A 23,595-nucleotide genomic window follows, 5' to 3' on the forward strand; every position below is an offset into this window, starting at 1 on the left:
GGCTAAGTTCGCATGTTCCACTTCTCGGCGGCCCGGGGTTCGCTGGTTCGGATCCCGGGTGCGGACATGGCACCGCATGGCATGCCATGCTGTGGTAGGTGTCCCACATATAAAGTAGAGGAAGATGGGCACAATGTTAGCTCAGGGCCAGGCTTCCTCAGCAAAAAACAGGAGGACTGGCAGTAGTTAGCACAGGGCTAGTCTTCCTCAAAAAAAAAAAAAAGCTTACTGCCCTATTGGTTTACAAAAGAAAACGTTTATTGAAGTCTAAGAGCAGTCCACTTGAATCGGAGTCATTTTTACTAGCACTTAACCTTAAGGCTCGACATAGTAGTTTGAGATCCAAAGATTCTTTGAGCTCTTAAACATAATTTATATTTGATCGTTCATTACTTAACAGGATCTCTGGTGCCGCATTTGAGCCTTTCTGGAAGTGGGGATTGTGGATTAAAAGGCCACTGCTGTACTTCCAAGGCCCAGGACTGTGCCTGGCATAGAATCCAGGGCTCAAGAGGGCCAGCCTCGGGGGTGGGTGTGTGACCTGGGCAGTCCCATGAGGCCCTGAGCTCAGAAGGGCCTCTGGGCTTGGTTCAATGCTCTGCTGTCTTGAAATTCTTAATTTTTGAACAAGGGACCCTGCATTTTTCTTTTTTGCACTGGGCTCTGCCAATTATCTAGCTGATCTTGATGCTCAATAAATATTTGTGACAAAATGAGTGACGACTATGGAATTTAGAAGCTTAGATTTTACTTTTGAAAACATTGGTTTGATTGTGAACCTTAGTTTCCCTGTTTTTCTGAGGTGCAAAAAAAGTGGAAAACAGACTGGGTTCCATCCAATAGAGTATTTCAACTAGAATATTATTTTGAGGTGAATATGAATGGCCTTAAAAAAAAAAAAGTCTCTCCAGAGTGTTCAGCATCACCTCTTGGTTGGGTTGGGCTAAGTAAAAATGCTGATAGAATGTGAGATTGAAGCTACCATAATGGGAAATGTAATAAGTAGCATCATCTCTCTATATTATTCTTCTCTTTCTATTCTCAGTTATATTTCAGTTCATGTTTATTTAACCATTAGCTTTTAAATATTTGACTGTTAAATATTTCTCCCTATTATCAGTGATGTAATTATTCACTAATTATGGATTTATTGATAATACTCAGTGTGTTAGATACTGGGCAGGATTTATATTATTATGTGTTTCTTTGTTTTCTGGAGAATGTGAATGAGTACATAAAATAATAGGAGAGAGCATACACGTAGTAGTGGAAGGAACTTGCTGTGGCCATCTGGTCTTTCCTTTGCCTTCAGAGGCAAGTCAGTCTTTTAAAAAAGATATATATTTAAGGCTCTCCTGGGATGTAAATTTCATAATTCTTCTTGTGGGCCAGTTCTGTTGCTTAAACACATTTATGGCTGGAAAAGGAGCAGTACGTGTAGAGCATGACCCGGAGTGTGGGTTTCAGAGCTGGGCTGCCTGGCTTTCTGCCTCGCCACTTTCTGGTTGTGTGACGTTGGGTGAGTTCCAGCATTTCTCTTAGCCTCAGTTTTCCTCATCTGTACAACGGGGATAATTCCTAAAACAGACCTCAAAGATTGTTGCGAGGATTAAATGAATTCGTGCATGTAAAGTACTTGGTCTATAGTGAGGACTTAGTACATGCTAGGTAAGGAGGCAGTCTTAAAAAGTGTACTTATTTACTTATTTATTTACGTGACTTATATATCCTCAAGTAATAATTGAAAGCTTACATCGCTACCCTCAAAGACATCATGGTCTTGTGGGGGAAGTGATTTGCAATCCAAGGTTTAGAATATTGTGGAGTAAGTGTGGAAGCAGAAGGCAGTAGAAGGTTGGCCTGGAAGGAGCCCTGAGCCATCCTTCGGGGTGGGGTGAAAGGGAACATTCCCACAGCTGCCCCTCCCAGGGTCACTAGGCATCCACAACAGCGTGGTGAGGGTTTGAGAATGCATGGGGATTTGGGGAATTCTGAGTAGTTTAGCATGGTCGAAGCTTAAAGGACAACTGGGAGATCCTGAGCAAGAGGGTAGAGATGTCAGCTGAGCCAGACCAGGAGGCTGTGGGCCAGCGAGGTCGGATGGCCACCAGGAAAGTCTTATCTAAGAAGCCAGGAGAGTCAGGAGCTTCCCCAGAGAGGGCGTGAGGGCATTGCCGTGGGCTGCGGAGAGTTAAAGCAGAGAAGAGCTGAAAACGTGGCTCTCTCACTAGCAGAGGAGTGGCTGTTGCTTTTCTCGCTCACTTGCTTTTTAGTGCGAATGACTCTTTAAGCTCAGACTCCTGCTAAGTGTCGAGGAGACATTTAAATTAAACTTAGGAGTTATGACTAAAAGGCGATTGAGTCCTCAGATTATCCAGAGAAGGCTTACAGTCTTTTCTCTCTCCTGCTTTCAGATGAGAATAAACCACCGGTTTCACATGATTTCACGGCCCGGCAGATTATAATCTTCAGGAGGGAGAGGGCAATAGAGGCTTATTTATCACTATGACTTCAGAATCTGATCAAGAGTTTAGTTCACAGTGATAATTAAAAAAAAAATTATGGAGTGCCAGGCACTTTTCTAAGTAGTTCGCATGTGTTAATTAATTTAATCCTCATATCTTATGATCTCATCTCTTTAAATCTTTATCTTCTTAGGAGGCAGGGCTCTCAGCCTCCTCATTTTCTATATGAAAACACTGGAGAGGCTCAGTGTCTTGTGCGAGGCCGCAGAGTGAGTGTGTTCGGAGCTTGAGCTTAGAAGGCGGTCTGAAGTGAAACCCAGCCTCTTCATCCCGCTCGCACCTGCCTTCCTGCTGTGGCCCACTGTACATGGGCTGGATAAATGGGGGAATGAATGAATGAATGAATTGGGGAAAGAGGATGGATGAATCACTTCTTTATCCAGATTATTATTCTGAGTTTTAAAAAATGTTTCTCCTTATTGGTGGTAGATTCCTTTTATTTTTCTAAGGGAAGTTTATTCTCTTACTTCAAAGAATAATCCAGCTTCCAAATTCTTGAAGTTTAATATGTATTTGGGAACTTGTTTCTTGATAGTTGGGGAATAGCCGGCTGAACTCTCCTTCTGGTGTGGGTCATGGAATTTAGTATGTTGGGGACAGTAATCTAAAACACAAATGTTATCTGGGTGGTGCGAGAGTGGAACACCACTGGAACAGCGCTGGACAAGCTCTGAGCCCTTGGACCACGGCCAGCTCTGAGTGCCGTGACCTTTGGAAGCCAGGACTTAGAAGATACCAAGATAACTAAGGGACAAATAAGTAGCAGGGTACCACATAGGGGACATTATTCTTGTGTTTGACTTTCTTGTTAGCTGTAACTCTGTGAACTTATGTAGCAGTTATGCAAAAGAGGACAATAATTCTTACCTTTGGAGATGAATGTGAAAAGAAATGTTTGCTGGGCTTCTGTGAAGATTGCTCTCCTGTATGTTTACAATCAGCAGAATAACATTGTACGATGTAGCTAACTTTCCTACTATAGAAATACTTTTAAAAAGTTTATTTATATCTAAGGACATAACAATGTCCTTGGAAAGCTCTCTCTTTCTGCTCAGGATAAAGAATATGTAGAATGTTGTTTAACTTCTATGGTTCCATCTTGTGAATAGGTGATTCTTTGAGACGTTTCTGCCTTCATTGAGGATGAAGGTTCTTTGCCATTTAACATTAGTGACCCATGTGGAGCTGGCGTGTATTTATTTACAATTTATTAATATTACTTGAGAATAGTCACACTAAATATGAAAGGAACAGAGTGACAGACATGTCAGGGTATCTTTTTTAAACTAAATATAATTACAAATATTTTAAAATGCTACACTATTCTTGCAAGATAACGTGTATTGCATTTTATTTCCGAAAGCTTAGTGGGTTTGAGCATGGAGTTTGTTTATAGAAGGCAAATCAAAGCATATTTATAAAAGTGGGTCTTAATAGAATAGTGATAAGCTTAGCCATAGTATAAACTGCATTATGACCTATGTTTCATTAAGAGCAATGTGATTCTGAAAGAAAGGCCCGTGTGTGAGAAGAAGATTGCTGTGGACCTAGATGTACTTAGAAGATAATGTAGATGCTTCCTGATTTGAGCTGCGGCTGGTCAAGCAGATTCTTGATCTCACCAATGAGAATCAAGCAGGGTTCACCTTTTAATTTTTAAAGCACAATTATGAATCCAATTTTATAATAAAAAGCCCTGAAACTGGTGAAGAAAACCACTATTCTCTGAAAGAGAGTAGAGGGCATCTTATATAGTTCATACAAAGGGCATTTAACACTATTGGTTCTCATTTTCCTTTCATTTACTTTATTGAGATCTTTTTGAGGTAACTTACTTCGGAGGTCCTTATCATTCTTGAGAGTTCTCTTTGCTTGTGTTTTTGTAGACCTAAAATACAACCACGCTGGAAGTACACTGGAATTAAGAAAGCCGGTGTGAGTGGATGAGCATGTCGTTACGTCAGGTGGAGCTATGGGCCCGATGGGTGGCTCGCAGTCAGCAAAAACGTTTAAGTCAAAGCGGAAGGGTATGTTTTAAAATTAAAACCATCTAAAACTATGTGTGACTTAAAAGTAAACTAGTGTAAATAGGGAATTATTTATGATGAAGAACACAGGAATGTGTTAACTGTAGATGTTTCTATTTTTTTGAAAAGTCATGGTGGGAGTGATTTAATCTGAGACTTCACGCTCTCTCAGTTAAATTGTTTTTGTGCCATCACTGTTTTCTAAATTATTGAATCTCTATGTGTCAGAGTTTGTTTTTACATTACTTGGTCCTGGGAAAATACGTGTATATAAGTTAAGGCTCCCTGTATTTATATAATTATATGAACGTGTTAGTTCTCTAAAATTGAAAGAACAGGATGTTTATTGGTGAATAAGAAGTCGTTGTAGAGTGCTGTATTTTTACAGCTGTGCTTCGGGGTGTCACGTTCCAAAGAGGTCAGCTGGGCATGACCTCATGGGCATGAATCTTGGGGAGACAATTCTGGAACAGCCGCAGGCCTGCAGAGTTGAAAGCCAATGCAGAACGCCCCAATGCTGCAGTTGAGAGGCATCGCCTCTGTGAATGCTTGAGTAGGTTTTTCTTAGTAGCAGCTAAATTCAAAACGGAATCCAAAGATGAGAGGACCCAGGAGGGTGTGGGGCTCAGGAGGATGCTGCTCAAAGGAAGCGGCATTGCATCCGTGCTGGGCACTGTTGTCGTTTTAACACTGAGTTTGTTTAATAGAAAAAATAGGTAGGAAGGTAAAGAAGAGAGGAAGAAGGAAGAAGGTACTGAGCAGGGGACGGTAGAGAGACCGTCATCGTTTCATGTCGTTACTAACACTGCTCTTGTTGAAATTATAGAAACATATTATGGTTTTGAGAGTGTGTGTGAAAAAAAGCTACTTGAGAAATAGAATTTGTTTATCTGATGTATGGATATGATTATTTTGGGGTTATTGCTTAGCGTTCTTGTCTACTTTGGGTTCCTTTGTAAATCACGTCTAAGGTTTGTGGCAGCTATTGGGTACACATAGCATTAGAAGTTGTTTATAAGATTCTCATTTAATAAAATAAATTCAGAAATACTAACATCTTCCTGTCATTTAGAAAAGATGTTATATTGTCTTTTACCATCACTGTTGGTGAGAATAACATTTGTTAGTGTGGAGTTCACGTGTGCTCATTGGCGTCACCATCTGCCGTGTGTGTGTAAGTTTTAGGTGGAAGTCTGCATGTGCCTTCTCCTGTCCCCTTCTCAGCACCAGCCAAGAAGGGCACTCTGAAAATTTTGAGGAAAATTTTGTGATAGGGCTGGGGTGACTAAGTGACTCTTTCATTTTGGTGATGTAATATCAGTACTTTATTTTTCTATTACTGGCATACTTTATTTTTCATGTCCAGTAGATTGATAATCCTGGAGAAGGAAGAAATGATGATAAAACCAACAGTACATCACATACGAAACTGTTACTTAACTTTCGCTTACTCATATGTGGACTATTAGAATAAGAGTAGGAAAGAAGTTAGCAGCTAATTAGATTTGAAATTTTCAGTGATGTAAGTTAATAATTGTTTATGGCAGCATAACTGTTGACAATACCATATTAGAGAAAATGTATTTAAAATATCGTTAACCTAAACTGTGGCCAATAACATTTATTGTATGTCCACTCTGCTAGAGTAGAAGCCTTTTGGAAGTTAAAATATACCATACATAGCTGTCTAAAGAAAGAATTTCAATAACAGTATGATAGACAATGAAAACACAATAGCTTCCTTCAACACATGATAATGTTTGCTTACTGTCCATAAATTATTTAACAAATATTTATTGAGCGTCCATATGTGCCAGGCACTCTTCTTAGAGCTGGCGATACAGCAGAAACAAAATAGGCGTGGCTTCAGCCCTTGTGGGGACATTGCTCTATATTAATCCAGGAATCATACAGATGAATAATTACAAATTATGCTTGAGTGCTACAGTGGAGATGAGTAAGGTGCTAGGAGGGAGGAGAAGAGGGGAGCTTCGTCTTTTTGGTGAAGTCAAGGAAAGAATTTCTGAGGAAGGGGCGTCTTGAGCCCAGAGTGACTGATGAGTAGACATCACTAAGTGAAGAGGGATGGTGAGTTCTGCACACCAGCTGGAGCAGCTCGCACACGGGCTCTGTGATGGGTGGGATCATGGTTCCGATCAGAGAGAGAGGAGTGCTGCTGTGGCTGGAGCATCAAGAGCAAGGGAGGTGGAGCTGGGAGAGGGGCAGGGCCATTCCATGCGGAGTCTCATAAACCCAGGTGAGGATTTTGATCTTTGTCCTAAAATGAATGAAATGGGAAGCCATAGAAGTTGTTTAAGCAAGGGGATGAAAGGGTCAGGTTTACATTTTGAATGTTACTCAGTCTGCTGAGTCACAAATTGGAGGATGCCAAGAGTGGATCTAGAATTAGTCAGGAGGCTATTACAGTAATCCAGGAAGTGGATTACTACACTGGATTACAGTGGAGTAGTGGAGATGGAGAATGGAGAAAAGTGGGGAAATTTGAGAGATTCCTAGGAGGAGAAATAGATAGGACTTGACGGTGGATTGGATACAGAGAGTGAAGGAGAAGAAATAGCCAAGAGTTCCTCTTGTGTGTGGCCTGAGCCCCTGAATGAGCAGGGGTGCCGTTCATTGGGATGAGATTCGCTGGAAAAGAGCCTGGTTTCAGGGAGTGGTGACTTTCGTTTTTGGACTGGTTGAGTTTAAAGTAGCTTTGAGTTATCTAAGTGGAGATGTCAAGTAGTCAGTTGGCCATGTAGGTCTAGAGGAGAGGACAGACTGGAGATGGAAATTTGGGAGCTATCAGCATACAGATGGTAATTGAATTGGGGTAGATGAGAGAGTGTAAAGGAGAGTATATGGTATGAGAAGAAGAGATGGTGTGGGGCTCATCCTGATGACACTCCAGCTTTTAAAGGCCTGGAACAAGGGCCTAAGCCCACCAAGAAGATTACGTACGAAAGGCTGACTTGAGAAGGACAACAATAGAGTCCACTGTCACAGCATCTAAATGAGGAGAGATGTTAGTTTTCCAGGCTACTCGGACAAAGTGCCACAAACTACGTGGCTGAAAACAGCAGAAATTAATTTTCTCACAGTTCTGGATGTTAGAAGTCTGAAATCAAAGTGTTAGCAGATTTCGTTCCTTCTGAGGGCTTTGAAAAAGGATCTGTTCCATGCTTCTCTCCCAGCTTCTGGTGATGGCCTATAATCCTTGACTTATGGATGCATCTCTCCAGTATTGGCCTCTATCTTCATGTGGCGTCCTCCCTGTGTCTCTTTGTCTTCACGTGGCATCTTCTTGTAAGAAGACTAGTCATATTGGGTTAGGGTCCCACTCTACTCCGGTGTAACCGTGTGTTAACTAATTATATCTACAACAACTCAATTTCCGAATAAGGTTACATTCTGAGATACTGGGGTTAGGACGTCAATGTCTCTCTTTTTTACCGGGGCGGGGGGGCGGGGGGGCCGACACACAATTCAATGCCTAACAAAGGGATACAAGTGGTTTGCCTCTGTGCCCAGGGGAGGCAGTGACAATCAAGAGACAGTTCCCGTTCTTACACAGTGTTTTAATACAAGGTAGTATTATTCTGTCCAACAAAAGTCCAAATAAAGTGTGAATGGTCACTGAGGTGAATGTGATGGGTAGGAGTAGGAAGAAGACCAAATGACGGAGGCTAAGATGGGACAAATTTTTCTTAGAGGAAATGAGATTTGAATGGAGCCTTGACAGGTGGGGTTCAGCATTGAAATGTGTGGACAGTTGAGGTAGAGGGGGCATTACAAGAGGAGAAGACCTGCGCAAAGTCTTGATCTGGAAAACTGTTTCTGGCCTTTGAAAAGTAGGAATCTGTTATACATAATTTAGCGTTGAAGAGCCTTGTACCTACTGGTTTCCCTTCATGCAAGGGATATTAGATGTTTGTGTGTTACGGGGAGCCCTTTGGCGTGAACAGGACTGGGTCGTACAATCAATTGCTTTAGTCAACAGTTATTTATTGAGAACTTACTGTGTGCCAGACACGGGGCCAGGGCCTGGGGTTACATCAGATTCTGATTGGACGTTTAACCAACCCCCCAACACCTCTGCATTAACCATCATTTTAGCACACCGTTTATGGTTAATCATGGGAGGATTCTGTCTTGTGACTGCGTCCATTTTCAGTCGTAAGTTTAATAGTGGTAACTAATAATAATTGAGCATCCTTCTCAGGGACAAAGTGCCATGGTAAATACTTAAGGTACATTAATGAACTTAATCTTTACCAAAACCCTATGAAGTAGGTCCTACCATATTTCATACACTCCAAGGTGCCATCAGTTGTAAGATGACATTTGACGTACCTCTAAGAAGAATGATAAAGCTTCCAATTAGTTGAAAGATGCCATTGATAATAAGACAGTCTGATTTCACAAATATTGAAATATAAAAAAAATGCGTATGTGTTAAAATTGGTGGACAACTTCAGTTTGATGGTCTGTGGTAACTGGAGTTGACTGATGAGGAAACAGAGGCACGGAGAAAGTAAATAGCTTGCCCAGGGTGACACAGGGATATGCGGTGAAGCCCAGATTCTAAGCCATGGGGCTGGCGCCAGAGCCCAGGAGCTTAGTCATCATTCTTCATTGCCTGTTCCGGGACTGCAAAATCCGAGCACATCCCCAGTGCCTTTTTTCATATCTGAGAGCCTGATAATGTTTCAGGGCTCTAGTCTGACCAAATTTGGGAGGATGGTGGCGGGAGAGCTGTGTGCAGAGGTGCAACGTGCTGCTGGTGATTTGACTGATCAAGAACTTTGCAGGGCTGGTCTTTTGGTTGGCCACTTTTTATCAATCTAAAATGTTAACGATGAAGAAAGACCATAATGGTGAAAGAGATGGGGGTGAAGGTGAGGATGGGGCAAGAGTGGGTGACTTTTCTTGTGGAAAATGATGCATCTTAAGCCCTGTTTTAAGTTTCACTTCCTCTAAAGGCAACCCTCAGCACCCCTTCCAGTCCTTATCGTGCATCTCTCCGATTGTCATCAGACGTGCTCTCACTGTTTTGCTTGGTTTCATTTCCTGTGAAGTTACCTTTCCTCTGGCCCGAGGTGGCCCCGTAGGTATCTCTAGCTTCCACAGCTTGTGGGAAACTGTCCAGAAGCTCAGTTAATGTGGGAAACTACATTAAAGTTGCTAAAGAAAACACTAAGCAGTGAAGTACAAATGTGATAATTTTTCTCTTCCTTTTGATTTTTTTCCATCTTCATAGACACTCCAGTGTGTCCTGATATTTGTGTTTTTCCCCGCAAGCAGGTTTTTTAAAAAAAAATCAGATATTCTTCATATTTCAGATAATTTGAAGCCATCCAAATGAAAACATGAAGGAAATTTATGTTTTTTTAGTGGTCCAGAAGTTCTCAGAGTGAAAGTAGTGGCTCTCATTTGGATCCCAAGACTTGGGTTTTTGAGGATGTTGTCATTGCATGAGTGAGAATCAAATTGATACAAACTTTCTGAAAAGCTCCTCCTGAGCTGTGCAGCCCACTTCCCACGGGTCACGGTGAGCACTGGTTTTGTCACCAATCTCTGTGTGCCAGCTGATAACAGCGTGATAGGGTGGTTGATAGAGAGCCCAGCACTCTTCTGATTTGTGTCAGCTCAGTACATTTTCGGACCCACTTGTACAATAATGTGATTTTTCTCCTTTTTTTTTTGCTGAGGAAGACTCACCCTGAGCTAACATCTGTGTCAGTCTTCCTCTATTTTATATGTGGGTCACTGCCACAGCATGGCTGACAAGTGATAGAGGTCTGCACCCGGGATCTGAACCTGCGAATCTGGGCCACTAAAGCGGAGTGCACAAACTTAACCGCTATGCCACAGGGCCGGCCCTGATTTTTCTCCTTCTAAATGTGCAGCACAAGCAATATTTCCATCAAAGCAGTTGCCTCCTAGTAATGATTACAGAACGTTGTAGAGTCTTCGTATTTCTTTCTCCCTTTTATTTGTACATTTATATGAGCATTTTTTTTATATGAACTCTGGGTGTTCTCATTAGTAATATGTTCTACCTAGTAACCTTTTAATTAAGAATATATCCTGTATTTATGGAACTCGTACTGTGTTAGTTGTGAAAGTGTGCTCAAACGAATATGACCCCCTGGCCTTGGGGAGCTAACCGTAGGGGGATGGATGTGCACGTAATTATCAAGCTGGGATGAAGACAGCCATGAAAAGAGAGGTGTGATGAGCAGAGGGGGTTAAGGGACTTCTGAGGAGGGAGACTTGAATTTCTACTGAGGGATTTGCGAAGGCTTCTTGGAAAGGGACAAAAGTTTGATCGTTGTTATTGGCTTGTGTTTAGAACTATATGTAAATGACAATTGCTGTCTCTGTCGGGATCTGCAGTTGTGTTTTTAGTTACCGTGATATATTTCAGTGATAACTCTGGAGCAGTGTGTCCCATTGAACTCTGTAGTGATGGGAATGGCCTGTATCTGCGCTGGCCATGTGGTAGCCATTAACCACACGTGGCTTTGGAGCACTTGACATGTGGCTGGTGCACCTGAGGAACTAAATTCTAAATTTTATTTCATGCTTATTTTATATTTAAATTTAGACAGCCACATGTGGCTGTCATATTGGACAGTGAAGCCAGAGGAAACGTGTGTATCACCAACCTAGTATGGGGATTTTGGGTGATCGTTTTGATCACAAATCAAAGACTTTGATTTTTACTTTTCTTTCTTTCTTTCTTTTTTTTTTTTGTGAGGAAGATTGGCCCTGAGCTAACATCCCTGCCAATCTTCCTCTATTTTGTATGTGGGATGCCACCACAGCATGGCTGGATGAAGGGTGTGTAGATCCATACCTGGGATCTGAACCTGTGAACGCTGGGCTGACGAAGCAAAGTGCACGAACTTAACCACTATGCTACCAGGCTGGCCCCAGATTTTTCTTTTCAACATAATTCACCATAACTGCTGTTGCTGGAGCATCCACGAGAATACTAAAATGCACTAACTCTTTATTGAGAAATAATGAGTGATGAGTTAACTTAGTCAATGACAGTCCCTCCACGCACACTCTTGTGCACTGTGTGCTCGTGTGTGGAAGTGCATGCACTGGCGTGCACATACACGCACACACATTTTGCTCCCTGGCTTCTTGAAATAGGAAGGGGAACAACCTATTTTGAATGGCCTGCTGTTTTGAAGGACAGGTAATGAAATCGAGATCCTTCTCCTGGAGGAGGCCTCAGGCTGGCCAAGAAGAGTCTCTGATGGAGGGAGAGGCCAGCGCTGCCCTCCAGGAGGAGCTCTGCAGAAGGGGCTCAGATGATGCTCGCTTTCTTCCTCTAGACCAGGTGGAACAATACCGCCTCTGTCTGCCTAGAGAGAGAATACATCTGTAGAGGTTTCTTTTCAGGGAGATTTTGCCAAACCAAGATCTCAGCTTTTTTATCCTGCGTTGATGGTGTTACGAAGAGATATGATGTTACGTATTTTCTTCTTGCTCTTAAATACCCTCTGGGAGTCTCCTCGCCTCTTCAGGGACCCACCCTTGAAAATCTCTCAAGTTCTGTCCCAAACTTGTTTCGGAGGTCTTCCTGTGTGAGTTCCAGCCGTCTCCTGCTCAGTCCTCGCCTCTGCCTCTCGTGTTTATCTGCCCGCTATACGTGGGATGGCTGGGCGCCATCCACGCCCCCTCAATGCTGCGTGTAGATGTTTTAAAGACTTTTTCCTGTGTCTGTGTCTTCCTGATTAGAATAGAAGCCCCTTGGGCAGACGTGGTCTTCAAACTTTGTTTTCTTAACTTTTTAAACAATTTTGTTCAGTGCTTTGCAGAGTGGCACTCGATAAATACCGCAAACTGCTAGTGAAGAAGAACACTTGGGTCTGGTGGGCTCTGACTGGCTCTTCAGTGAGCGCTCTGTGATTGCCTAGGCCAGCGCTGTCAAGCGTTGTCACTCTCCACAGGCTCCCAAGGTGCTTTACGCGAGTTCGAGCTCTCAGGCTCCATAAATCTGATTCGCGAGGTCTGAGGTGGGGCAGAGGAAGCCTGAATTGTAAGAAGCGAATCGGGTCATTCTGAGGCAGGTCATTTGAGGAGGACTCTGGGAAACGGTGATCTACATGTTATGATACCATTTCTAAATCCTCTGCTTAAAGAAACGTTCCCGGCAGTACGGATATTTCTTCTAAGCAGAAATGTAGGGTTTTTTTGTTTTGGGGTTTTTTTAGAAGGGGATGGGAGAAGGGTTGGGAAGTTTTGTGGGTGCAACATTTGCTTAAATTGTCTTCCCAAATGTCTGCCCGGGGTAGTGAGATAATAGAAATATCTCCTCAGAAGGAACCAGATAATTTCATCAAAACACAGTGATACACAGGACTTATTAAACCTCCAATGAGAGCTTGCTTGTCCTTATTTTAGGCTCAGTTTTAACAGGCTCGATAATCTGATCATCTAGAGAAGATTAGGAGCTGCACATTAGATGGAAGGAAAATAGTGTCGCTGGTAAAGGATGGCCCATTGATTGCAAAAGTGATAACAAAAGGCCTGAAAGTGAAGAAGGAAATAGACAAACTATAAAAGTCAGACTCAAGGGTCAGCCCGGTGGCACAGCAGTTAAGTTTGCACGTTCTGCTTCGGCGGCCTGGGCTTCGCCGGTTCGGATCCCGGGTGCAGACATGGCACCGCTTGGCACGCCATGCTGTGGCAGGCGTCCCATATATAAAGTAGAGGAAGGTGGACACGGATGTTAGCTCAGGGCCAGTCTTCCTCAGCAAAAAGAGGAGGATTGGCGGCAGATGTTAGCTCAGGGCCAATCTTCCTCAAAAAAGAAAAGAAAAAAAAAGTCAGACTTAAGATCTTAAAGGGGCAGAACAAAATGTAGGCCAATGGGGAAGCTGAAGAGTGAGAGCAGATGTACTAGCCACGTGGCAGGAGCTTCAGAGGTGTTGCTGTTACCCCAGTTCACAGTAGCTGTTATTGATCTTTCTTCTTAGAATGTAGGTTCTACCAGGACTGAGACCATGCGTGTCTCATTTGCTGCTGTATTTCCAGAGCTTAACGTAGTGCTTCTCTTATAGGAGAGGCTCCAGAAGTATATATATGTCTGTATAAATATAGACATATTTATAAATATAAATAAATAAAGAGAGAGACTGCTATGATATCTATGTTCATGATAGTGACCCTAGTATTTTTCTGGTAAATCGATATAAAGAAATAAATAGGTTTGCTCTGATGATCTGTGTTCATTGATAACGATCCTGAAAAATTTCTGGCTAAGAAGAGAGCCAAGTACTTTTAACTTTTTAGATACAGGTAAAAAGATCTCAAAACTTTTTGGTGTGTGATGGCTTATTCTGTGTGCTTAGTGTGTAATTCATTCCCCAGTTCTCTGCTCTTTATTATTGTTCGCCTTTCCCCTGCCTTGTTCGTGTTGAACCCTTAAAGAGCATGGGATTTGCTTTTCAGATAAGGAATGCCCTTTTATGTAGATGTATACTGAAATATTTTAATCACCAACCAATGCACACTATACCAACACCACGTGAATAAAGTACATTTCAGAGTCTCCACAAGTAATCAGATGAATTTCTGTGTAATAGGTAGAAATCTGTATATACCAATTTGAAGTTCTCTCTTCTATATAGCTAATGCCAGATCATGTTTTATCTGGTTAATCATCCTTTAATGGATCATCATGGTTTCCTTGGAGCATGATACATCTATTAAAATAGATTTTTTAGCATGCATACTAATTAAGAAAATGTATATTTTGTGCTAGACAGACACATGGGCTCCATGTAATAGAGAAAACCATATTTAGATCACTGTAAAATGGCGTAGCTGCTTGTCAAGTGTTTCAGGTTTGTGTTCTTTAAACTTGCCCTTTAGTAACTTTGGTTGACTGAGAAAGGAAAATTATTTTTTGATATTATATAAAATACGTTAAATTGTGCTTGGTTACTTTGTACTTTGTTTCAAAACTGTGTTTTTAATCGGTTGTATAGAATTTTGAGTTCATTTTCTCGGAGGGTCGTGTGTTACTTGAGGGAGATGGAGGTGATGAGGAGGTTCTCTTTTTCCAGAGGTCCATGTTTGGTCAGAGGCAAAATTTTGAAATAAGAAAAAGTGTCTCTTTGACATTAACTTCCTACCACTTAGCACTCTCTCCAACCCAGTGGGTTGGAGGCACCAGGTTTTCAAAATTTAAGTCCTGGGCCTCCCATCACTATATTCCGTTCCAGTCTAAACCACTCCTTCAGACTCTTCTAGTTCCTGAATCATCTGTTTCCTTCGTAATCAGAAGTCCCAGCTGACAGTCATTTCAGTAGCTGCTCTGAATTTGGCAATGGGCTTGGAGCCGTATAGAAAGAAGGGTGGATCCTTGTGTTCACATTCTCAGGAAGTTTACATGCAGTCTGGTATTGGTAATAAGACATGCATAACTAGCTCATTTTACTATAGGACGGAGATGCATAAAACAGGCATAAACCAAAGGAAATGAAAGTTCAGAGAAAAAGATTACAACCAAATGTAGGAACCAGGAAAGGTTTTATGGAAGACGTAGGCCTTGAAGATTGGTTAGCATCTTGAGAAGCAAAGATGGGGTTGGGAGATCTTACTCCAGGTGGAGAGAACGTTACAAATCAAAGTAGAAGCACCCCATATTCACCCCAGAGGTGAATATTACTAAACTTTTGAGGGCACCGTTCTCCTAGGCTGTGATATAAATGGTGCCCTCTGTGGTTGTGCAGTATAGGGGCCCTGAGTGACAGTCAGGAGGCAAGAACTTGCAGGGAGATGATCAGAGAATCATAAGCAGTATAGCCTGGATTGTATTGTGATGGATCTTGAATGAAAGACTGAAGTGGTTTTACCCCTTCCGTTGGGTTGTTGAACTAAAAGGCCTTTAATCCCTCCCAGATGCTGAGATTTTGTGCATTTCTCTAATTCAGTTGGTGTGAGGAGCAGAGGAAGATTTTTGAGCAGTGACCTGGCTTGAAATTTCAGAAGATGAATATACAGGGTGAAATGAATTGAGAAGTGACAAGACTTCGGTTGTCTGTAAAGTGGTTCTGCTTCTTTAAGGCCACCTAAGTGACGTGGAGTGATACATCCAGCTGGTGGTCTGAGGGGCACAAGATTAGACCCAAACCAGGCCCCGTCCACGCTCACCTTCACGCCAGCTTCCCTTCTTCCGTGTCACACTCAGGCTTCATTTCTTTGATCTCTCGTATGGCATCCATATTAATAGCTCTGCTAGGCTTTCAACTTCTGCCTTTCTTTCGCCATTTATGTCTTTGTCTCGTCTCTCTGGATATCACGTGCTCTCTGCCTGCACTTTTGGAAATAGACCTTTTTGGTTTGGTCCTGGGCTTGGACTCTCCCTGTGAACTGCCGAGTGGGCAGCCTGCTGGTCACAGCTGTTTGTTTCTGAGTTTCGATTCCCTCCTTTAGCTCCAGCTCCATGAATCAAGACCCCAAGAAGGAGGCCTGTTATCAGGCTATTGGAACAGGATAGGAGCAGGGCCATCTGGCTCAAACCACAGGAGTGAAAATGGAAATTCATTCATTCATTCATTCATGCCATATTTACTGAGTACTGTCGAGGGTAGTCACCAGCTCTGGGTGGATGCCCAGCTGGTCCTGCTTTCGCTGCTTCAATCCTCTCTCCCTTCAAGTTCTCTACTAAAGTTTAAGATTTTTTGTCATCGCAGCTGAGTCTCTCTGGGAGTATCAGCAAGACCTCTCGGTAGTGTTAGAAGGCGACAACCGGGGACAGCAGCTGGTTTTATTTTTGGTTTTCGTCAGTCAGGTGTTTGTAAGTTGAGAACCGCCTGTATTCACACAACGTGATTTGGGAGTGTGTCACGAACTCCTGCGGGAATAATGGATGTGGTACAGTTGAAAGGGTGACAATGAACAATCCCTAACATCATATACTAGGGAGTAAACTTCTAACAGCCTGGGCATGGATTAATGGCTCAGAGAATATGGATGTGCTCTGGATCGTTTCCAGTCTCATTTCTTGTAAAATTGGAGTCTTGCTTTGGAGATCTGGCCATTGGTGAGCTTGCCTGTGGAATAGTCAAGGCCTCGTGGTAGGTACTGGTTGATGCATTTGCGAGATTTTATTTTGGAGCCGATTAGATTACTATAATTTATTTGTTCTTGTCAAGTTTTTAAATTATCCCACAAGCAATCTTATGTTACAAATAAAGAAAAGACACATAACTCTCCAATCGCCTTTTACAGTGTAGCAACTTGATTCTTAATTTTTCCTTGTCTACTCTTAGGATCTTTGCTCACATTCACACATTTGAAATAGTTGTAATCGTGATATTGAAATAGTCCTTATCTTCACAGTCATATTTGCATAAACATTTTCTATTTTGCTAATTTCTACACTCTAATTTTAATGGTCATAAAATTTTGATCTAATTATATGGTCACAATTTTCTTAAAATTCCCTTATTTCTGAATATTCAGTTTTTCTCCTGTGGGGTTGTTTGTCAAAGAGTATAGACATTTTTGTTATAAATGGTCCCTATTTTCAGATTTCTTTCCGTCTTCCTCTCAACCATGCCACAGTAAACATCTTCACAGTATTGTTGTTTCAGTTTGGATTTCTTTAATAATTAGTGATGTTTCTTTATTAATTATATTTCTTTTTCTGAATTGGCTTGTCATAGCTTTTCTAATTTATTTCCCAGTTATTTTTGAAAAATAAGTTCCTGTGGGTCTTTATATATTTTAAATAATTCTTGTTACTTATAGTTGGTTCTAATATTTCTCAATGTGACAATTTTTGTTTTGTTATTTTATAAGTTCAACAATTTTATCTTAGTCTTACCTGGTTTATCTATTTCTGAGTAGTTTTTGATGACTACTGTCACAGTTATTAAAAGTTAGGTAAAGGTACTATGATTCTCTGCTTCTCCTTATTCATGTTGCTTCTTGGTCTCCTGTCTGGTGGATTGGATTGTTATAGACATGTATATTCTTGAATCATGGAGTGATCAAGCTAGAGGGGAATTATCAGTTTCTATTTTTAATATTTAGAGGATCTAATAGATAATATTTACAGATAAATGTAGATTTACAGATTGAGAATTTAGAATGTAGATGAAAACTACATTCAGGACCTACTGAATACAGTGAATCCAGCTGGTAAATTAAGAAATGTATTTAACTTTAGGTTTTAAAAAGAAAAAATAGTTTTATACTTATAAAACTCTTTAAAAACACTATATTTGGAAATCAATTTTTCCATGTTTTTTGAGCATTTGTCTCATTGCTTTTCAGTGTCTTGATTTTAAAATTTAAATATAATCTCAGAAATGTGGCTTCAAATCATAGGTCCTTTGCAAAGTGACTGAGCAGCCTCCCGGGGGTGATCGAGGTTACTCCTTGTGATTGGTTTTCTTCTTTTGAGGTGTAGATTCTATTATGCAACTGGGATGTGCTTTTGGAATTTATAAAGCATTTAAAATTTCCTTTTTATTGGTTTGATTGATCTTATAGTCATTTTAAAATAACCTAAGTTATCTAATAAATATTTAGTTTATTGGTAGGTAGTTGAGCAGTGTATTTCTCAACTGTGACTTAGGGACAGGAGTTCAGTATATCTTCCAGTATTTCATACAAGGGAGGAAGAATTTGGAAAGCTAATGGAAGATCGTTTCTCTTAAGTCATTTTAGAAGATAAATTGTTATATCAAAAATATTGTAAAATAAATGGGCAAAAAAATCATCAAAACAATTATTAAGAAAATCCAGTGAAGTTGGTAGGAGTCAATTGGGCTGTGTGCTTCTGAGATATCAGCCTGCTCTGATCATTCAATAGATGTGAACCCCACGGTTTGTCTGGGGTTGCTTCCCTGATAAATAATGATGTAGGATGTGAAATTTGAACCGATACAATTAGAAAGGCTAAGAGTGAAGTTTGTGGCCAGTTACGATTGACAGATGAGAACAAACGAATAGTAAACTATTCTTACAGAATATTATAGGTTTGGTGTTACATTTTTAATATCTTCAGTATTAGTGGAGATGTTCTTATATGTGAAGTCTGAGTTTTGATACTCTGTGTAAGTGAAGTGCTATGTTTTACTTCAGAATTTCTTGAATTTACTCTTGACAAGAAATCTCCTGAGCCTGTAAGTTATTATCATTGTTGTTACTAAGTGGCATAAATGAAAGGTTTAACCTAGTAAATAATTGTTTAAATTATACATTCAGTCAACAGCAAGGGCAAATCTCTTGTAAGCATTGTCTTCTCTGGCCTGAAAAAATTATATTTTCACATCGTTGTTTGAATTGTCTTCAGTGGACGATGACAGCGTTTTTTGGGGGTATATCGTGCTTATGGTTCCATAGCCCTGAGTCTTAAATTCTGTGCCTGGCTGATGTTGTATTGTACGGTAGTAATTCTGTAAATTGTTTATAATACAGGGGAAACACTGGAGAAAAGATCTGTCTGTTTACTGCTTCCAGTTTTACAACAAGGGGATACTGTTCAAGTCCAAAGGAGCTTCAGTAGTTGAAGAGTTGAGATATTCTGCCTCCTCTGCCCCATCTCCAACATCCTGTTTCATCACAAATGTTTATCATTTTATTCATCGGTTCTCCACCCGCCTTGTGGGCCGTTGTGGTTGCTGTCAGGCAGCCAAGAGGCTGGGGAATGCCTATCCACAGCAGTGTGGGGCGTCTGGCTGGGGTGCTCACGCGTCCTGTAACTGGCCCATCTGTGAGTGCTTGGTTCACAGTTTTAAAGAATCATCTGGGTTTCCCAAGAAATTCATTTAGTATTAATTGACTACTCATTTTTTTTTTTTTGATGAAGATTAGCCCTGAGCTAACATCTGTCGCCAATCTTCCTCTTTTTGATGAGGAAGACTGGCCCTGAGCTAACATCCATGTCCATCTTCTTCCACTTTCTATGTGGGACGCCTTCCACAGCATGGCTTGCCAAGCGGTGTCATGTCGGCACCTGGGATCCGAACCCCGGGCCGCTGAAGCAGAAGGTGTGAACTTAACCGCTGTGCCACTGGGCCAGCCCCTGACTACTCATTTTTAAAATATTTAATATAACACAAAATACAATATGATATATAATAACGTAACATAGCGTACCATGACATACTCTACTTGCTTCAGAAGGGTTGGACGTTTTTGAAGTGTACTGGCCCAGAATTTTGTAGACTGGAGTTAGGGGTTTGGGGAAGACCACAGAGATGAGGTGCCTTCTCGTTGCGTTTCTATTATTGAGAATCAACATAACTGATCACTGGTGACGTTAACCTTGATCACTTGGTTGAGGTAGAGTTGACCAGTTTTTTCCACTGTAAAGTACTGCTTTTCTCTTTGCATATCCTGTACTTTGCATATTCTGTAGTTTGGAAGTCGGCCCTCACTTAAAGGGAGAATAATTAAGCTCTACCTCTTGGAGGGAGGGAGTATCTACATAAATTATTGATTTTGGTATGGATGCTTGGACATTTATTTTATTCTTTGGGTTATCATCCAGGGCCAGCACTATTTATTCTGTTGCTCATAAACTAGTTTTTAATTTTTTAAGTTTTATTTTGCTTACCCATCTAGTATGACGTGTAGCTTGGTGCAGAATGCATTCCCCGCCTTTTTGGCCTTGCCCTCCTCCACGTGTTTACCCTCTCATGCTTCAAACCAATAGATGTGGTTTTGCTGTGCTGGTTGGTGCTTAAGGTCATTTTTATAGCAAAGTTTTAATGTATGTGCTGTGGGAGGAGAAGTCATAATACAAAACTTCTTGTCAGCAGATTGGTGAATTTACCTGAGAAATTGAGACTCAAGAGTATGAGAATGTGTGACTAGGACCGAAAGCAGATTTTCAGGTAGGAAATCAAAATCCTTTCCTTTACCTTTTTTGACTTGATTTTGTAGACATCAGATCATCATTTTCTCGGGAGATGCAAAATCCCACAATTGGGGGATGGGTGGCATAAAGAGTGAGGTTGCATTAGGAAGTCACTTAGTGTTCCTTTTTTAGATTCTTTGATTTTTAAATGATAAGGTGATAGCTGAACTTTGAATTGAAACCCAAGAGGAACTTGCAGAAGTATATCCGTATTTGCAAAAGAATTATAGATGTGATTCCGATCGTTGAGGCTTATTTGAAAAAGTACTCATCAGAGTATAAATAATATTGAGATTTATCATGTCAGAGAAAACAGCTACTAGTTATAGGATGTTTTATGTATTTCACAGAATATTTACTAAATCTGGATTGATTTATATATATATATTTTTTGGTGAGGAATATTGGCCCTGAGCTAACATCTGTCGCCATCTTCCTCTTTTTGCTTGAGGAAGATTGTCGCTGGGCTAACATCTGTGCCAGTCTTCCTCTATTTTGCAAGTGAGACGCTGCCACAGCGTGGCTTGGTGAGTGGTGTGTTGGTCTGTGCCCAGGATCCGAACGTGCGAACCCCAGGCCACTGAAGCAGAAGCGCAAGAACTTAACCACTATGCCACCAGGCCAGCCCCAGGATTGATTTATATTTTGCATTTTTCATCAACTCCCCTAAGATGTGATAAGGTCACAAACTCTCTGTTAGGAGGGAGGGACCGTGGGAGAGGAGGCTCACAGATCATGTATGTGCTCGAGTTTCTGCATATTGATTATGCAAAAACGAGAATCAGTTTGCCAGCAGCTTCCACTGTGGTCATCCTACAAAGAGTGAGTTAAAAAGAGAGAGTTCTTGCAAGCGCCAAGACAAGCACCTGAAAATCTGAAATGCAAGTGGAGTTAATGTTCTGCACCGATTCTTACCTGTGCTGTTGGCAGTATGAAAGCAATGTGATGCCTCCTTCTAAACTACAGAGGTTTCAGCTCCATGGCAACATGAGGAGCCTATTCTGTCAGAGGGTGTATGTACACAAATGCATTCAAAGCACGAGTGAATTTGGAGGGGTGGGGACCAACCCGCCAAGTCCTGCCCACGCACTTTCGTGTGTGTGTATTAGAATAAGGCCTTTGTGCAAGGAGGCCAGAGAAGTTCATGTCAGTTGCCCTCTGGGCTTTTACAGGACCTAGCTGCCATCACCCACCTCCTTTCTGTTTCCAGAAAGGAAGCAAGGAAAGGCGATTAAAGAATGCTGCCGCGAGGAAAATGCTCTTCCTTCTTTCTCTTTTTGGAATGTCAATTTAGCTATTGCTTTTCTTCGTGTCCCCAGGGGTATTTGGCTGCTTCTGTGGGCAGCAGTACTCTCTGTCTCTCGTCTGGTGTCCTGCCTGCTCCTTAAGGCCCAGGGGTGGCACGGAGTGCGTGGTGGCTTCGCTGTTCCCGCCCACAGCTGCTGGGCCTCTGGCTCGACTCTGACACTTCGTGTTTCCTCTCTCCTCGTGCTTCACAGCCACGCGCAGCTCCGTCCTCTCTATCAGGCCTTGGCTCAGTTCTTTGCTTTGAAGAGATAACCTCCCGACTTGTCTATTTATCATATAGCCATGTTCCTGTCCTGCGTTTTCGAAATGATAGAACAATCTGAAAAATGTTTATTTTTGCTGTGCTCCAATTTAGCTGATCCAGGGGATGAATTGAATGTTCTGCTCTTTCCTAGTTAGCTCGGAGAATAGCTCTGATGAGTCTTGGACCATTTTTTGTTTTTTGGAGGAAGATTAACGGAGCTAACATCTGCCGCCAATCCTCCTCTTTTTGCTGAGGAAGAGTGGCCCTGAGCTAACATCTGTGTCCATCTCCCTCTATTTTATATGTGGGATGCCCACCACAGCATGGCTTGATAAGTGGTGCGTAGGTCCACACCCGGGATCCGAACCGGTGAACCCCGGGCAACCAAAGCAAGAATATGCGAACTTAACCGCTGCGCCACCAGGCTGGCCCCTTGGACCAGTTTTATACCACTTAAAATTTGAGGTTGAATATGGATGACTATCTACACTAGGTTCAGAGACTAAGGATCCAAAAACAGCCTCTTTGATACAGACCTCGTCCTTTTCCTTTCACTCCTCCACTAATCCCCATCCAGTGTGACAGACGGCTCTCGTGGTGGTGAGAGGAAGTTATTGACAAGAGGCCTGAAGTTCTCATGTTCCTGTGCATGCTTGCACAACAGCTAAGTGTTGTTTTCAGGTTATATTTTGGGCCACATTCATCATTTCTTCACATAAAGAAATGATCTATTGCCCCGTAGTTTCTGCTTGGAACAATTTCTTTGGATTTACTCTTATAAATAAATGATCTATGACTAAGATTATATATACGCACCTGCCATTGCTTTCATCTGTTGATTAACTTGTTCAAGGATTTTTGACTTACTGTGGTGTGCTGGCCCGAGCATGCAAAAAATGTGCGTGTGTCTGCCTCTGAAGAGCTGCTGCGCTCCAAGTTAGGAGCAGACTGTAAAACGTTGCAATACATTGTGAAATGGCTGTAAGAGAAGGATGCACAAAGCCTAGATGTGACCTGACAGGGGTGCAGTCACCTCTGCTTGAGGGGCTTGACACAGGCCTAAATCTTGAGCTGCGTCTTGCAAGACGAGTAGGAGTTTGCCTGGTGGACAGTACAAGCAAAAGCATTAGGGAGACAGAGCCCGGACATGCAAAAGCCCAAGGACATGAAAGCAGTAAGGTGTGTCTGTGAGCAATAAATCTTCACATGGCCGGATGGCAGGGTATAGGGAGAGGAGGAGCGGGGATCACAAAGGAAGGATCTGGAATGGTTGGCAGGGCCCGGGTCTGGGAGGGTATGCCAGGCTGGTATGTTGGAACTTTATCCTGTAGGCAGTGAGGAGAGACATGTTCAAATCTGTGCTTTACACAGAATCTCAGGCAGCGTCATGAGAGTGAATCAGAGGGACCCGGGCCTGGAAGGGAGGCATGGTTTGCAGATAGTTACAATCATCTTCAGAAGAAAAAAACAGAGGCCTGAACTGATGCTGTGATATTCAGAATGGCGAGCACAGGATGGACTGTCATGCTGGGGAAACAGTACTAGTGACTGAGTCGGTGTAAAGGCTGAGGGAAGAGAAGGCAGTTC

General features: G+C 41.8%; 1 protein-coding gene across 29 annotated transcripts in view; it reads left to right on the top strand.

Annotated features, from left to right (window-relative positions):
• Positions 1–23,595, top strand: part of HIVEP2 (HIVEP zinc finger 2) — a 183,887-nt gene that overhangs the window by 22,535 nt on the left and 137,757 nt on the right. For 9 of the 29 annotated variants that reach the window (XM_070256266.1, XM_070256280.1, XM_070256257.1 and 6 more), the window contains exon 2: positions 20,359–20,433. The exons of 19 other annotated variants lie outside the window; for them this stretch is intronic. The gene's annotated coding sequence lies outside the window, so the exon portion shown is untranslated. Of the gene's footprint in view, positions 1–4,411; positions 4,553–20,358; positions 20,434–23,595 lie in introns of all 29 variants that reach the window. One more of the 29 variants, XM_070256273.1, reaches the window with a different exon arrangement.

This window comes from Equus caballus, chromosome 31, assembly GCF_041296265.1.
Source record: "Equus caballus isolate H_3958 breed thoroughbred chromosome 31, TB-T2T, whole genome shotgun sequence".
In the NCBI taxonomy this organism is placed as follows: domain Eukaryota; kingdom Metazoa; phylum Chordata; class Mammalia; order Perissodactyla; family Equidae; genus Equus; species Equus caballus.